Here is a 17,852-nt window from a genome sequence, read left to right on the forward strand (position 1 = left end):
ATGAACGGTATCTATCACCTTGTATGTCGATGCCAAGAAAATGAATTTTGCTTGATAACTTTGAATGGGTTTCCGGAGCCATTTCTTTTTGTGCACAGCCTTAACCATACTTACGTTGCAGGAATTTACATTTCGGCCGATTAGATGAGTGATAGTCTGCCATCTTTGTTTGTGTTTTCTTCATTACTCTCCTAAGGTGATTGTGTCTTATTATTCTTTGGAAAGAAGTTCTGCTCTATTAAATCAATGATAGTTAGCCAGGGGATCTTGCTTAACAGTTCCTCAGGTGTCTGTGCTTTTAAGGGAGAAAGCCCAGAAGCCTGCAGTGGGTGCTGCCTGTCTGCAGGCTGTCCTGTTTTCTGATCGCACACAGCCCCAGAATGCACCAGCTGGCTCTTCTCTTTCCATTTCCTTGGCTGCCCCTCCTCACCTCCCCGGCCTCACCTCCCCACCCTGGGGCTGGGCTGGCTAATCTCTTTTCTTTTCTGTCTATACCCACTCACCGGGTTAATCTCATTCCGTTTTCTGACCATAAATACCGTCTATCTGCTGCCGATTCCAGCACTCACTCCAAACTGGCACATCCATCTGGCTGCCGGCCACCCCCACTCGTGAATCGGATGGGCATCTCAAGTCGGATGAGCCCCAGACTTCCGATTTCCCCCCTTACCTCCAAGAAGCACGCCTCCCCTCTCGTCTTCTCCCATCCTTCCAGCTACTAAACCAAAAGTCTTGAAGTCATCCTTGAGACCCTCCGTCTCCAATTTACCCCTAGAACCTTTGGCTTTTTTTTTCTTTTTTCAAAAGGTGTTCAGGATCCCATTACCTCTACCGCCCAACCCTGGTCACAGCTACCACCGCCTCTATGAAATCGCTTGGAGGAGACCCTGACTGGTCTCTGTGTCCAACTCCAGCCTCTCTACGGACTCTTTCAACACGGCTGCCAAAGTGTTTTGTTTTCATCACGTCATCATTTTGCTTAAAACCCGCTAAAGTTTTCCCGTCTCATTCAGAGCTCTGCTCTGCTGTGTGCTTCGGGGCTCTCCAGCCCACTCACCTTCCTCACACTGTCTCTCCCAAGCTCGTTTCCCGCGTCTTCTGCCCTGGCTCAGTCAGCTACACCCACACGCACCTCCCTGCTCTTCATTAGACAGCCCAGCAGGCCCCATCTCGGGGCCTGCGCTCATTTCCTCTCTCCGGAGTGCCCTCCGCCAGATCCCGCAGGACTTCGCTCATCACCTCCTTCAGCGCTCTCTTCCAGTGCCGCCCTGTCAAGGAAGGCTTCCTGACCCCCCTGGGCCAAAAGCACCCTCACTGTCTTCCTGCCAGCAATTCCTGCTCCTCTCTGTTCTGCTTTGTCTCTTATGGCACTTACCCCTACCCGGGTGTGTGTGTGTGTGTGGGTGTGTGTGTGGGTGTCATTATCTGTTCCTTTCAACTAGGAAGTAAATCATAAGGACACGGATTGTAATATGCCCACTGCCATATCTCCAGCTTCTTAGGATGGTGGCTGGCAAGTGACAGGTAGTAAATAGTTGCTGATTTAATGAAGGACTGGAGGGGAAAATGACCTATTAGCTCTCAGAAAATTGTTCCATATTATTATGTTTAGAATTTGACATGTTAGTTTCTATGAAATCCCTTCACTCAAATCCGGTGGTAGCCCTAATATAGTATTTAATGCCTTTACTATAAGCAGTGTTTACGTGACATGGCCTAGGCAGACACAGGTGACATTGAGGCGATGACGGCATGTGTTAATTTGTTATTTATTGGTCATTGGATCAGAAGACTAGAAGTTAGTTCAAGTTCTCCGATGATTCCACCATTCCAGATGGGTGAAGATCTGTTCTGTTCTTCAGTAGTTCCAGAGAAGAAAAGTTAACTCTCTCACTGACACATCCATTTATGTACTTAGCACTTGAGCAGCTGTTACATGCACAGTCACTGCCCTCAGGAGGCACAGACTCAGCAGGGCTCGCTCCCCAAGGCTGGGGTTGGGGAAGGAGCAGAGATGCCTCGTTGGTTGTAGAAAGATGACCAAGGGTGTCCCGGAAGTAGGGGAAGGGGCTTATCTATCCATACGTTGCTTTATCGGCGACGTACCTGCAGCTGACGGGGGGCAGCATTCTGGACCGAGGGAGTCGTTTGGGCAAAAGCCCCGAGGTTAGGAGAGCGAAGTAGGGTGCTGATGAGCATGTAACTGGGACAAGATGTGAGAGAGTCGGACAGGACACATAGCTGACCAGTGCTGAGGGACGGGTCCGACTACGCAAGGGAGCACTCGCTCCAGGTGCAAACTATGCTCACTTATCCTTAGATAGAATCAGAGTCTCTGCTGTGGCAGTTGATACAGATGTCTTGATGTTGTGACACTTGAAAACCATTATTTCTTTGCTATGATTTTTCTAGTACTTTCACTCTTCTGTTTTTTAATTTATTTTTGAGAGAGAGAGAGAGACAGAGTGCGAATGGGGAAGGGACACAGAGGGAGACACAGAATCTGAAACAGGCTCCAGAATCCAAAACCGAGCTGTCAGCACAAAGCCCAACGCAAGGCTTGAACTCACAAACTGTGAGATCATGACCTGAGCCCAAGTCAGACACTTAACCAACTGTGACACCCAGGTACACAGTTCTTTTAAACTGTGTTCTTTTAAACATTCCATAATATGTAAAGTGTTCCCAAGACTTAAAAAGTTTAATTTTTTTAATGTCACCTACAGTCATTTAAAGCCATTGCCTCCTTAGACCCACATACACCTGTCTTTCAATCTGGATTATTTTTTCAAATGTTCTTGAAACAAAAGAAAAGATAATGGGGCTTTTAATCCGTGACTCTGGAATTTTCATTGCTGAGCTCTTTTTTTGTTTTGCTTTGGTTTTATTTTTGTTCTTCCCCCCGCCCCCACCGATGATGTGATTTTATTTTGTAGTGAGAAATTAGACCATAGTGACTAAAAGAAGCATGATTTCATTAAGTGGATGGTCCCGTTCAGCAGCAACAATAAAACCGTAACATAGAGCAAAAGCCTCTTTCTGGAAGGCTGTTTCTATAGAGAAAGTGCCTCAGTTCTTCTGTGTCCCTTATTCCCCTGTAGATGGAGTTTACAAGTTTGGGTGGAAAGTCTGGTGTGGTTTCTCTCTCGTGACATCCAAATGCATGTATACATGTGTAACGACTAACTTAGAAATCTCGTTCTTCATTTATTAAATTAGGGAGCACTGTTTCCCCTGGAATTAATTTCTACTCTGACCCAGCATCACTCTGGTATAGAATTGTCCCCATAGAATAGACTGTCCTAAAAGGTAAGGGCCTGATTTGTTCCCGCTTTTAAGGTTTCTGTGTATATTTGGAAACCCTGCCCTTACCGACTCCATAAGGATGTGATAAGGCCTAGCAGCTTGTTATGAAGTGTTTCACTTTTACCGTCAATTTCCCTTCCCGAGGAAACATACAAATTACCAGGCATACATTTGTAGGAGATGAAGTGGCTGCCTTTTAAAAACTTAGGAAGGAGAGTCAATGCTTTCAGGTATTGCAGTTTTAAATTTTGAAGCGTACATCTGCTGGTAGACCAGAGCTTGGGGCTCTGAGGCTGGTCAGTGTCGAGTGATCTTCCATTCGAGGTTCGCTTCTCTGCACCCTCCTTACCTGCTGGGGTTGCCCATCACCCTGGCCACAAGGGCAGCCTCCCCCTCGTAGGGATCAGATGCATGGGAGTGGTTCCTTCTGCGACTTTAGCTGCCACCTAGGATCCCCTGCCCATCTCGACATTCCTGCCTGAGAGCATATTCTCCGTCTTCATGGCCCCACCGATGAAAACGAGCAAACGTGCTGTCTTTGTTCTTCAGTGGTGAACAGCTTTCTCAAATGCTTCTGTGGCATCCTGGGGTCTTGATATCGTTTCTCATATTTGTAATCTAACATAAATCCAGTATTAAGCCTGTGCACGCGCACTGTCAGAAACCACACTGGGATTCCAGCTGCCGCGTGTCCACAGTAAACATTCAGGAAAGTGCGAAGGGCTTGGCCGGCAGCGAGGTGCACGGCTCTTAGCACGGTTAGCTTTCTTACCTATATTTCAGAAAGGTAGTGGTTACGGTGGCTTCGCAGATGCCTTTCATGCCGACATAGCCTCAGGTTGTCGGGAGCCAGCTAGTCCAGCCAGGTGAAAAGTGGAAGTCAGGAATAACTAAGTAAACTCAACCAGTTGACTGTCCTTTAGCAGCACCTGGCTCTTCCTAAACGCAGTTGACATTGGTCACTAATTACGCTGACAGGTTGTAGATGCCTACTAAAGAGAATAGTGATTCAAGAAAACTAAGTGAGATTCAGGAGCCCCTTGTCTTTTGGGAACCGAACCCATTCCTCTAAAATGTCAAGGCTCGATCAGCATGAAAATTTGTGACGTTGTCTTCTCCGGGTACTGGTTTAAATTCCTACGGAGTTTTGATAGCCGCGTGACAGATTTCCTGGTTTAACAGTGTAGGAACGGCATGGGCAGTAGGGTCCTACGGTGCCGTAGGAAGGGGGCTTACCTTCACAACCATCGCAGACAGACTGCCCATGCTAACAGGACATGTAATAACGTACAGCATATCTTTAAACCTTGATCACCTCAGACCTCTGAGAGATGGGGGTCAATCTTTTTAAAGGAGAAAGTAACCCACAATGATGTTATTAGGGAGACCGGATTCTAAATGCCAGACCTTGCCAGAATAGCACCCAAAACCCTATCCTGAGAACAGTGTGTTTAGGTTTACAGGAAAAATTTAGGGGTTTGGCCATTTAAATAGATCTTTTCTGTAGCACACATGTGATTGCCACCAAGAACTATCCTCTCTGAGCTTCTGTTTGTTCAACAAAATGTAGCAAAGGCTCAGAAAGGCAGGAATTACTAGAGTATGTCACCAGAATATTTCTTTCTTTTTGTTTGTTTTTTGTGGGTTTTTTTTGGTTTTTTGTTTTGTTTTGTTTTGTTTTTTTAGAGAGAGAGAGCGAGAACAGGCAGGGGAGGGGGATAGGGACGCAGGGACAGAGGATCCAAAGCAGGCTGTGCGCTGACAGAAGTGAGCCCAATGTGGGGCTCGAACTCACGAACCGTGAGATCATGACCTGAGCTGAAGTCGGACGCTCAACCGATTGAGCCACGCAGGCGCCCCCGAGTATTTATTTCTTAACCATTATTACCATTTGGTAATGTCTTGGCCAGCTTAGGGCCTTCTGGGAAAAGTCCAAGGCTTCCTATGCTATATGTATAGTTATTTCTGGATGTCTGCCTCGTTTTGTCTAGTTTCACCAAAGGTTTCCTCTGGGTTTATTTCTCCTTAACCTCGGTGTTTCTTTTCCTGGTCAATCTTTTGGGTTTTTTTTGTTGTTGTTTTTTTTTTTTTTTTGATCATAAACCTGTTCTCTTCTGTGCCCACCAACATGATACTGGGAATGTCCTTCATTGGGGTCACGTGCATGCTCGCTGGGTGATAAAGAGCACTTACTGAGGATCAATGTGAAAAGGATAGTGGATGAAGGACTGAAGACCCTGGATAGTTTAAATTCCTTACTACTCTTAGTAACAGCAGGCTGCACGGCTGCCCATTTTAGCCTGTAATTCTTGTGCTGATGTCCAAGTGGAGTAAATGGACAGATGCTTGGAAACATTTACTTTGAATGAAGCAGGAGGAATTACAAATTGTTCTAAGCCTACCATTAAAATAAGGACATTTGCCAAGGGGTGCCTGGGTGGCTCAGGCAGTTAAGCCTCTGATTTCAGCTCAGGTCATGATCTCATGGTTCCTGAGTTTGAGCCCCTCATCCGGCTCTGTGCTGACAACTGAGAGCCTGGAGCCTGCTTCACGATTCTGCATCTCCCTCTCTCTCTCTCTCAATCTCTTTCAAAAATAAATATTTAAAAAAGTAGATTTTTTTTAATTAAAAGGAAATAAAATACGGGCATTTGGCATTGTGAAGAAGTTTCTGTTTAGCTTAAAACCAGCAATTCGAGCTGTAATTATAGTATGTGCTCACGAAAAGTCTCATCCCTCCAGCCAGCTGCACATGGCCCTCCTATTCGTCTTGTCGTGCAAAATTACACTGTCTCAGGAATTTGGTCCCTGTGTTCTTGGGGTATTAGCGAATACTTTTTCGTTTTCACCTTTTATGTCAAAAAACGCGCTGCTGGCTATTTGCTTTCATGCCTTGATCCAAAGAATGTTTTTGTCAACAGAATGCTGGACCTTAGTGCTAGGAATGTTAATATGTGCCCTCAGCTGCCAAACTGGGAGAGCCATTCAGCGTGGCAAAATGCAGCTGCAAAAGTGATTCTTGCTGGGGGTGAGGTAGAGGATAATGTGTGTAAGAAAACGATGTTAGCTCGCAGGATTTAAAACCTGTAGCACATTTACCCTTAAAATAAATTGAAGTGTGTTTCTCTAAATGAAATCCTGTCTACATGAAACCTGCACAGTATGTTTTTGTCACTGGGATTTTGTTGGAAAACATTAGTACTCCTAAGAAAAATTTCCGTGTACGATGTGAAACCATAAGAGCTCTTAAGATTTATATTTAAGATAAATAAGTCTTAATGTCATTAACAAACGACACAGATAAGGGTCTTTCGGTGTACTTCCTAAAGTAAAACGTTAAACTCTGGCCCATTACATGCTTAGTGATGTTTTCATCTTTAAAAACATCCAAAAATAACACAAAAGTTTATTACTGCAGTAGTTGCGGGCTTTCAGGGAAAATTTCCCCAGTTTTTGCGGCTGTTTGTCTGGATCTCCAAGTAATATTTCTAAACATGTGAGAAGAACAAAAACAGACAGATGACAGCAGGAGAGTGTGGATCCCGGACGGGGTGGTGCTGACCTCTCGTGAGTCTGAGCACCTTCCAGCAGGTGTCACTGTCTGGCAAGGATGGGAGGGCGGGGTACCCTTCATCCAGCTCGCGCTCGGTTTTGAAATCCATGTCTAGGGAAATTGTTCGAAACATTTACTCTTGAAGAGCAAGGTCGCTGCACCGAATACCTCTTCTTTCCGTCGTGAATTTAAATTCACAGAAAATAAAGTTAATTTTACACTTGCATAAAATTTTACTGAGTATTGGAAAAATAGGAAGTAATAGAAGTCTTAAGGGCCATGCATTTATGAGTTTGGGAACAAGTATTTTTTTTTTTTTTTTGTATCTGTTCCGGGCTCCCTGGGTGATGCAGAGGGGTCAGACACTCCAGCCTTGACGCTCCTGGAATATTACACTCTGTATTGTCCACACCATGAAGGGAACGGTCGCAAGAATAGTGCGAAGTCAGTATATCTTATTGGCGTAACGACAGGACTCCTAGATACACGGAAACCTGGTTCCAGATTTCCACTCTGATGCGCCCGAGCCGTATAGAAATCGCTGAACTAGGATGAATTTGATGATCGGTGCTGCTATGAGGTGCTTGTTAGATTTAAGCATGACAGCAGAATATAGACGTGGGCAAATTTTTTTCTGGAAAGGGCTGGATAGTGAATATTTTTAGGTTCTGTGGGTCATACGGTCCCTGCCGTGACTACTGACGCTTGTGGTTGTGGCCAAAAGCTGCCTGAGGCGGTTTATAAACCAGCAGGCCTGCTGTGCATCGGTGAAACTTGACTGACCCGAACAGGCAGCAAGCCGCACGCGGCCAGCCCAGCAGCCGTAGTTTACCGGCTTCTGATGTAACAGGTGCTCGGCGTGGTTTGGCGTAGTAGTTACTACACTGTGTAACCTGCTACAGCAAAACGAGCGATACCGCAGAGTCCTAAATGGTTAAGTTTGGGGAGTGGTTAACAAGTCTGTGTTCTCGTCCCCGCTGGCTTGTGATCACAGACGAGTCACTTTTCCCCGCTTTGTCTTCTGTCAGCCTAATTTCTAGGGCAGTAGCAATCATCGTCTTTGGGGGTAGGAACGGGGCTAAGGGGACCGCGGGGTTACATGAAAGGACTTTTATTAGCACACATAAACAAATTCGTGTTCATGTGAGTGGGTGGGCTCTGCGTCGGTGCTACGGATATTTAAAAGGATGCCATCGTCTTCCATTCATTTAAGCTCTCCGGTCTATCTTTTCTCTGTCACCCTAGAGTATCAACCCTGTTTAACAAGTATGTAATGATCCAGAATTCATTTTCAGGTTAACAAACAGGGACAGTGGTCTCCCCCTTCAGGAGTTTGAAGACACAGTGCATGCAGGGAGGTAAACATTACTCTCTCCTTGTCTTGGCGAAGGAAATCTGCAGAAAGGAACCCCAGCCCTTGTTAAGTCCTCCCAAGCTGTAGGCCTGTGGCTCTGGCCAGGGAGAAAGGAAGGTCCCGTAAAACCACCCTGTGTGTCTTCCTACCCATCATACCTCCAACTTTGGTCTGAAACTTGGCGTGATCGAGGCGAAGTCAGATTAAAATGGAGCCAAATAGTTTTACCCCCTTCTCCTTAAACAGTGTATGGTTTTTGTTGTTTTGTTTTTTAAATCTCTCACATAAATTGCATACACTGAAAATCTGTATCTATATATAAATTGCAGTGTATTTGTGGTGAAATATAAAAGGTTAAGTTACTAGTTTACATTCTTCTTGGGGATTGCATTTTGTATGTCTCCTATTCATAATCAAAGATTCTAATGTGTGTACCTATAAACATTTCAACTCATGTGTATTCATAAGCTAGCTGCATTTCTGTAATTTATTGTTGACCTTTCGTATCACCCTGTAGTTAGATTTTTAAAATATGACATTGGAATGGGGGATGTTTAGCACAGACTCAGGAGCCAAACATAACCTGGGTTTGAATCTCAGCCCCGACACTTGTGAGCTGTGGGCTTGACACTTGAAAATAATTAACTGCATTTCACAGTTTTTAAAATTATTATCTGAGGAAATGTCACGTCCTTAACTAGGCCTTGTTTTAGTTATGATCAAATAGGATTGAGCTATGTGACGTGCTAAGCTAGATTCTACTAGAGTCCCGGTGGCCAGACCCAGAGTAGAGCCATTCAGTCCCCTTATGCACAACGAACCAAGAGATGTAAAAATAGGTGCAAGATACAAGGTAGGAACAGGTTCAGGTGGTAAAAATTTAACATGTGTATGTAGATCCTGGTATATTTTGGAGAAATCTCCTGTGCTTTTCAATTGACCAAGAGAAGTGTTGGCTTTGGTCTCAAGAACTCATAGTTTCTTATTAAACGATAGGAAAGAAAAAAATTGCTTCGCAGAAAGAGAAGTCTTTATGACTGTAAGAACAGCAGGGAGGTGCATCTCCTGCAAGCCTGTCTGAATGAGATGGAATATTCGTGTCGATAGAGTAAGGACAAGACCCTGGAGCACTGACAAATTGTTTGTTTCACGCAGTTTTCCAAAAGATTATTTTAGTCTCACAGAAAAGCTGCCACAAACGAGTGTAGAGAGTTCCCGTGAGCTCCTCACCCAGCCTCTCCTTGTGTCGGCGTCTACATACCGCAGGACATTTGCCAACCCTAAGAGACTAACTCCAGCTCCGCGTTACTGACTAAAGGACAGAACTGACTTGAATTTCACCAGTTTTGCCACCGTTGTCCTTTTCCTGCCCCGGGGTCTCCTTCAGAATCCCACACTGGCCTTCGTGGCCCATGCCTCTGTAGACTCTGCCAATGTGTTCCCCTGTCGCTGTTGTCTTCCGTGACCTAGATGTTTGCAGGGAATACTGATCGGTTATTTTGTAGAACGTCCTCAATTCAGGGTTTTCTGATGTACGCTCACGATGGGATTGGGGTTGGCAGTATTAGGAAGGTGCCGTAGGGTGACTGTACTTCTGTTAGTGTTTGATATCGGGAGGTACATTACGTCAGTAGGTATTGTTGGTCATGTTAACCAGGACTCTCTACTGTTAACTTACTGCCTGTTGTCACTGTTAAATGTTTATGGGAGATGCATTGAGAATATGTAGATGTCCTATTTCTACATTGGCGGACCTTGCCGAGGGGATTACTAGAGCGTTCTAATTTATTAATTAGAATTTTTCTGCAGGGAGAAGTTACCATGTCTCCTTTTGTCCCCTCAGCCTTTTATTCAGTTATATCACTATGGACTCAAAGATATGTATTGTATTCTTTGGGTTATAATCTTTTACGGTGTTTTCTTGTGTACAGCTCAATAAAACGGGCCATTGAGAGCTCTTTGAGGGCTCTTCCTGTGCCCTTTCAACCTGCCCCATGTTTTGTTTTTTTAAGAAGTTCCTGATTTTCTAGCACCCCAAGATGTTTCAACCCCCAAATCAACCATTTCTTCAAGGCCTCTGGTTCTCTTTACCGGAGAATGGTATTTAGAAACCAAGATCTCGCTGGATGGTGTGTTCATTGCTACTGACCTGTCACTGCTTCTGAGCCCTCTCAGTGGATAGCGCTAGGAAGTATATGTACATGCGCTAACTCCTACTTACACACTATTTCTGTATCTGTGTGTGTGAATACAACACGCGTGCCTGCACACATACATGTTATGCCATATACATGAATGAAACACTAGTCCATACGTGTTTCCAATTCCAGGCCAGCACCACAAAGTTGATTCTAGCATTTTCTGTTTCCTTCTTTTTCTTTCACCCACAGTGAGGAACCCGGTCCTCATCTACAATGCGTTTACGTATTTGTTCAACTCCAGTGTTAATTGGTGAGCCAGTTCCCGAAATCCTAACCCACCCGAGAAGGACAGATTTAAGTTACAGTGCAGTGTTTGTGTGCAGTTCTTTTTGTCTTTAGCCTTCACCTCACCTGGTCAGAGCCCTCTTTGCGAAGGTCACCTAGGGTGGGACCTTTCTTCCCATCCCTACTGAGCAGGTGTGTGGTTCACTTGTACTTCAGTTAGGTCATCTATCTCAGCCTGCATTTATCTTGGATTCTTCCCACATCCTGGCTGATGATGCTTCTATTTACATCCCATAAAGTTCACTTCATGGTTTACAGCTCACTCTATGGCAGTCTTTGACAAATGCAGAGAATGGTGTGTCTACCCCCACAGTTCCGTCACCCCAAAAACTCCCCTAGTGCCATTCCTTCATAGACAACTGCTTCTCTTACCCAGCAACCCCTAGCACCACTGATCTCTTTTCCAGAGTGCATATAAAAGGGAAAATAGAGTAAGTAGCTTTTCGGGTCTGGCTTCTTTCACTTAGCATAAGGCAAGTAAGAGTTATCCATAGTTAATTTCTTTTTATTATTAAGTAGTATTCCATTGTATTGATGTGCCATGATTTGTTATCCACAGACCAGCCAAAAGATTTGGAGTGCCGCTAGTATTTGGCAAATATGAATAAACTTGCTATAAGACATTCATGGGGCTCCTGGGTAGCTCAGTCTGTTAAGCATCCGACTTCGTCTTCGGTCATGATCTCGCAGTTCACGAGTTCGAACCCACATCGAGCTCTGTGCTGACAGCCCAGAGCCTGGAGCCTGCATCAGATTCTGTCTCTCTCTCTCCAAAATGAATAAATGCTAAAAAAAAATTTTTTTAAAGACATTCACGTATAGGTTTTTATATGAATTCAAATTTCCATTTCTGCATGGTTTCATACTAGGGGTAGGAATCTCTGGGTCATATGGCTGGTATAGGTTTAGCATTATAACAGACTGTCCAGACTGCTTTTCAAAGTGCCTGCACCATTTTACAGTCTCACCAGCAATGCATGGGAGTCGAGTTATTCTGTGCCCTTCCCAGCACAGTTTAAAAAAACTATTCTAACAGGTTTACAGTGGTATTTTGTTGCAGTTTTAATTTGCATTTCTTCAGTTGATGATAGGGAGCATATTTTCATGGAAAAGTATTGGTGAAGTATTCAGAAAGTGTGCCCATTTTTCAAGTGGGACATGTATTTATTGTTGAATCTAAAAATATATCCTGGAAATATTTTGTCAGAAATGTAACTTGCAGAAGTTTTCTTGCCATCTATGTCTGTCTTTTTGTTCATTTTTGCAATGTCTTTCTCAGAGGAAAAAAAAACGTTCAGTTTGCCTAGTTTATCATTTTTTTTTTTAATTGTGATTTTGGTGTCCTACGTAAGAAACCTTTGTCTACCCTAAGGTTACAGATTTTCTACAGTTTTCTTTGAGAAGTTTTACAGTTGTGTATTTTACATTTAGATATATGATGGGTTTTGAGTGACTGTGGAAGATATAAAGTATGTGTCATGTTTTTCCTATGTGGATGTCCATTCGTTTCAGTGATATTTATTGAGAAGACTGTCCTTTCCCCATGGAGCTACCTTGTTTTGTTTTGTTTTGTTTTATTTGATTTATTCACTTTTGAGACAGAGTGTGAGCTGGGGAGGGGCGGAAAGAGAGGGAGGGAGGGAGAGAGAATCGCAAGCGGGCTCCATACTGTGAGCACAGAGCCCGAAGCGAGGCTTCAACTCACAAACTGTGAAGTCATGACCTGTGCCAAAATCAGGAGTCGGATGCTTAACTGACTGAGCTTTTTTGTGAGATTTTTATTGCAATTGTATTGCATCTATAGATTGAATTTGGGAGAAAGGCTACCTTAACAATATTGAAACTTCTAGTCTTTCTATGAATATACTAGATGTCTTCATTTACTTCTGTCTTTGGTTTCTTTAACTAGTATTTTGTAGTTTCCAACCTACAAATGTAGTTTTCAACCTACATTTTTAAATTTTATTCTTTTGGCGCTATTTTAAATAGCATTGTGGGGTTTTTTTAATGTTTGTTTATTTTGGAGAGCGGGAGAGTGCACGTGCACATACACCTGTGTGCCCGTGCACACATGGGGGAGGGGCAGACAGAGAGGGAGACACAGAATCCGAAGCAGGCTCCAGGCCCCGAGCTGTCAGCACAGAGCCCGACGCAGGGCTCGAACTCACAAACCACAAGATCATGACCTGAGCTGAAGTCAGACGCTTAACCGATTGAGCCACCCAGGAGCCCCAAATAGTATTGTATCTTTAATTTTGAATTCTAGTTGTTCATTGGTGGGCAACAGAGTTTTTAATAGATTTATTATCCTTTTAATATCTATGGGTTTGTAGTAATATCCCCTTTTTCTTTCCTATTGCTGGTGATTTGTATCTTTTCTTTCCCCTTGGCCAGTATTACTAGATGTTTGTCAATTTTTTTTTTTCATTTCTTTCCCCAAAGACCCAGCTTCTGGTTTTATTGGATTCCTGTTTTTCTTTTTTCAATTTCTTTATTTCTGTTCTCATCTCTGTTATTTCCTTTCTGCTCCCTGCTTTGGGTTTAGTTTTGGTTTTCTCTTTTTCATTTCTAAAGGGGAGAACTTAGATTATTTATTTGAGACCTCTCTTCTAACAGAAGTGTTTGATACAGTAAGTTTCTCAATAACCACTTCTTTAGCTGCATGCCACAATTTGAGTGTTATATTTTAATATTCATCTAGCTCAGGAGCGCCTGGATGGTTCAGTCAGTTAGGTCATGATCTCATAGTTCATGAGTTCAAGCCCCACATCCATCTTTCTGCTCTCAGCACAGAGCCCGCTTCAGATCCTCTGTCTCCCTCGCTCTCTACCCCTCCCCCATGCTCTTTCTCTCTCTCTCTCAAAAATAAAGAAACATTTTAAAAATATAAATTCATCTACCTCAAAGTATTTCTAACCTTTCTTTGAGACTTGGTCTTTGACCCACAGATTATTTAGGAATATGTTTCGTAAGTCTGGAATATTGGAAGATTTTCAGGTATCTTCCAGTTATTGATTTCTAGTTTGATTCTGTTTTCATCTGAATACTTACTCTGTGACTTTTATTAACTTAAATGTGTTGAGGTTTGCTTCGTAGCTCTGAATATGGCAGAGATTGGTGAACATTCCATGTATACTTATAAGGAAAGCAGAGTGTGTTATTGCTTGGAATGTTCTATAACTGTCAGCTGGGACTAGTTAATTGGTAGTGTTTTTCAGGTCTTCCTTCTGTGTTGTCACTCATTTTCTGTACGCTTGTTCCATCACTTACTAAGAGTCAGATGTTAAAATCTTCAACTCTAATTGTGGATCGGTTTATTACTTTTCTCAGTTTTAGCCCCATTTATTTTGAGGCTCTGGTTTATTAGTTGATATACATTTAGGATTATATGTCTTTTATCATGATGTAATGTTCCTGTTCATTCTTGATAGTATTCTTTGTTCTGAAATCTACTTTGCCTGATACTGATACAGTTTTTCCAGCTGTGATTTCATTAATGTTGTAAGGTATACTTTTCTCCAAGCTTTATTTTCAATCTGTTTATGTCTTTCTGTTTAAAATGGGTTTTTTTGTATATAGTATATATACTTGGCACTTGCTTGCTTAATCCAGTCTAGCAATTTCTCTCTTTTAATTAAGGTGTTAGACTTGAATTCCTTTTAATGTTATTTTTCATGTAGTAGAAAAAAACCTACCACCTTGCCACCTGGGTGTGTTTTTTTTATTTAATTTTTTTCTTTTTATGACTTAATTGCGCATTTTTTATGACCCTGTTTTATCTCCTCCTTGACTTTGTTATTTACCCCTCTTTAGAAAATTTAGTTGTCTTCCTTCACATAATGCTGCATTACTTCACATGCAGCTTAGAGACTTTGTAACTGTATTCACAGTACCTCCTTTCCGTTATTTGTGCTGTTGTGTTCATACTGTCTACGTTTACCGGTGCCGTAAACACCCGCTCCATTATGTCTGCCGCAGATGTTCAGTTGTCTTTTAGAGCAAGCAATTAGAACTTTACAGAAAGAATCCTTATTCTGCTTCTGATACTCTTCAGCTTTTTGTGTCGATCCGCGTTCCCTGCTGAGCCCGTATCCTCTCTGCCCAAAGAGTTTCCTTGAACATTTACTGTCAAGTAAGTCCTACTGGCAGTGAGTCCCCTCCGTTTGTATTTTTCTAAGAAAGTCTGCATTTCTCCTTCGTCTTTGAACACTGTTTCCGTTGAGCATAGAACTCTGGGTTTGGCCATTGTCTTGTTGTCATTGTTACTTTGTTTTTCATTTGTAGCATCTCACTGCCTTCTGCGTCACCTGTGTCCAGCCCTCAGCTGAAATTCCCACTGGACCCTGCGGGTGGCCCACAAGCCTTTAACCCATCAATTATTTTGAATTCTCTGATGCTTCTGACATCTGTGTCCTATCCGACTGGTTCTGATTGCTTTTTCTCTTCTGCATACGTTTTTTTCCCCTGCCTTTTTGTACGTCTCGTAATTTTTGTTACGAGAGCTAGACATCTCGTGCAAGACAGTGGAGACTCCGTAAATAGGCTCCCTGCCTCTTGACAGGTGTGCCTCTCCTGCCGGGCCTTTAGTGTGGGCATCAGGAGTTTTTGGAGTTAGAAGTGGGGCTGCAGGTGCGTGATATGTTATATATACGGCAGGCTTCCAGCATCAGAGGCTTCAGATTCCTCTAGACTTAGCTTGTCTTTGGGGGAGGAGGGGTTGATTAGGAGGGCAGTGCCCATTTCAGTCCCAGTTTTAGGTGTCTCAGTGAGTGTCAGTCTACACATTCCCGTTCATCTCCTGTCCCTCTCCCGACAGTTTTCGGCTGTTGCCCGTGACGTAAAGGTCTTAGCTTGGCCTTTGGGGTGAGGAGGAGGGCAGGGTGCCCTCGGGTTCCGATTCAGCCTCAGGCTCCCACACGCGCCATGCTTGTAGGTTTCTGGGCCGTGGCGCTTGTGTTCTCCCACCACTCCTTCAGCTGTTGTGGGGGACTCAGCTGGTAATCTTGTCCTTCCTCAAGGAGTAGAGCTGTGTTTTTTCTCCTGTTCATCCCCTCTCCCACTGCAGTAAGTTTTCACTAGTTTCCTAAGGGCAGCAGTGCTTGTGCCCTCCCCTCCGCAGTGTTTTTCCCTAACGGAGCGAGAGGAAGTGGATCCAGGTGGAACGTCTTGTTCCTTCTCTCCGGCTACGGCGCCTGTCCCCCAGGTCTGGACAACAGGGGATACTTCACACTCTTTCCCGTGAGGACTTGAATGGGGTTCATGGCACAGAGCCTGCAGGAAAGAGTAGCTTCAGAGGATTCACACAACGCGGGCAGCCCATACCTGGCTCTGACCAGCCTGTCATCTGTTGAACAGCAGCCTCCCGGCCAGTGTCCCATCGCACACACCCCAGATGATGCTGGCTTATGTCTGCTCTCTTCCCACAGGCACCGTCTCTGTTTACGGTTTGGAGTGTTTGATTGACGGGGACCTCAGCTTTATAGGGAATATTGAACAAGTCATCAATATGAAGATAGGCCTGTTTGTGTGTTTGTTTAAGATAGAGTAATGATTTTTAAGTAAAAGCACATCTCACCCTAGTTGGACTTCGGAGCCGGGCTCGCCTCTGGTGAAGTCAGCCCCCCTGTCTGGTAACCCGTTCCTTGGTCATCTCATGTCTTTGGATTTTCTTTCCCACTTTCCCCTCAGTGTCTTAAAATATGTCTGACTCGGCACTGTTGGAGCAAATTCAAAACAAAGTGGGAGTGACTCCAATTTTAGAATTTCAACCATCTGATAGGGGTCAGGAGAGCTATCTGTGAGGCAGGGGGCAGGCCATTTACCCAGAAATCACCCATTCCGTCTGTAGCACGGGCGCCTGGTGGGATGCAGGATATTAGCATTAGTTCATAGCAAAACCAGCAGAACCCTCAAAGCAAGAAGCATATGAAATCATGTGTTAAAGTAACCTAAATGAGTGTGTTTTGTCCTTGAATGTTTTAATTGTAAAAGTAACGTGCTTGAGATCAACAGCAGAAAAGTTCTAGTCCATTCCATCCTCTTGAAATAATCAGCCTCCAATGGTTTGGTGTCGATCCTTTGAGACTTTTCTCTAAGAACTTGGTAATATAGAAGGAATAGTAAAATCAATTAATACGCAGACCATTTGGGATATGCAGGAAGCAAACGTGTTGCTTATTTCCCTATTATTTTTCCTGCTCAGAAAGTATACATAAATGCAGAATGTTAAAAGTATGCGTAAATGACAGAACGGTTCGCAGCTAAGCTGAATACATTCTGATACCTTCTTTATTATAGCTCAGCGCCAGAGATTTGGGGTAGAGGTGTTGCATTCATCCGCCATTTAACTTTTTAAAAGTTTATTAGCTTTCTAAGGGAAAGAACCTCTAATTTTGTGAGATTCTGAACAGATAAAAATTTAAATCCAGTTTCCACATGATCTTACAAGAATTAAGAAACTATTCCCTGGAACTTCCTGAATCTTCTTTGTTAAACACGGTCCCGTGGACGTGATGAGGCTGATACTAATGACTCTTATTAGTTATGGTTCCTCTTCCTGTGAGGAGCAAGTTGGATTACCATAGGGAAAAAATGACAGGAAAATTTAGCACCTCTCTTAGCGAAAAGAAAAGAAAAAGGTAGAAGTCTTAAGTCCTAGAGAGTATTACTACCCAGAGCACAATGGAAACCTCTCTAAAATACTATCCAAATATCAGTTCACATATTTCATAGAATTATCAAATAAAGTTATTGGGCTCACAAATCCAAATGCCATCAGTTTGTTTTGCTTTTTGTTTCAGTTTGTTCAAAAGAGAGGCAGAGAAGTAGCTAGAGCTCAGGAAGAGTTGTGTTGAACTCTGTCAGATTTTTTATATCTTCCCGTCGTCTTCAACGGTTGAGTCCTTTACGGGCTCTGTGCTGACAGCTCAGAGCCTGGAGCCTGCTTCCGATTGTGTGTGTGTCTCTCTCTCTGCACCTTCCCTGCTCGTGCTCTGTCTCTCTCTGTCACTCAAAAAATAAATAAACGTTAAAAAATTAAAAAAAAAAAAATAGTTGAGGCCTTTATTTCTGATTTTCTTGGTATATTATCCTCACCTGCCTAACCTCCCGAGGCCCATTTCACATTCTGCGTCCCTGACAAGTGTACTGGCCA

The 17,852-nt window shown here is 43.4% G+C and overlaps 1 protein-coding gene across 6 annotated transcripts in view; it reads left to right on the top strand.

The window, feature by feature from the left end:
- Positions 1–17,852, top strand: part of HIVEP1 (HIVEP zinc finger 1) — a 146,708-nt gene that overhangs the window by 125,042 nt on the left and 3,814 nt on the right. The gene's annotated exons all lie outside the window — the stretch shown is intronic.

The sequence above is a fragment of the Acinonyx jubatus genome, chromosome B2, assembly GCF_027475565.1.
Source record: "Acinonyx jubatus isolate Ajub_Pintada_27869175 chromosome B2, VMU_Ajub_asm_v1.0, whole genome shotgun sequence".
NCBI classification, from domain to species: Eukaryota; Metazoa; Chordata; class Mammalia; order Carnivora; family Felidae; genus Acinonyx; species Acinonyx jubatus.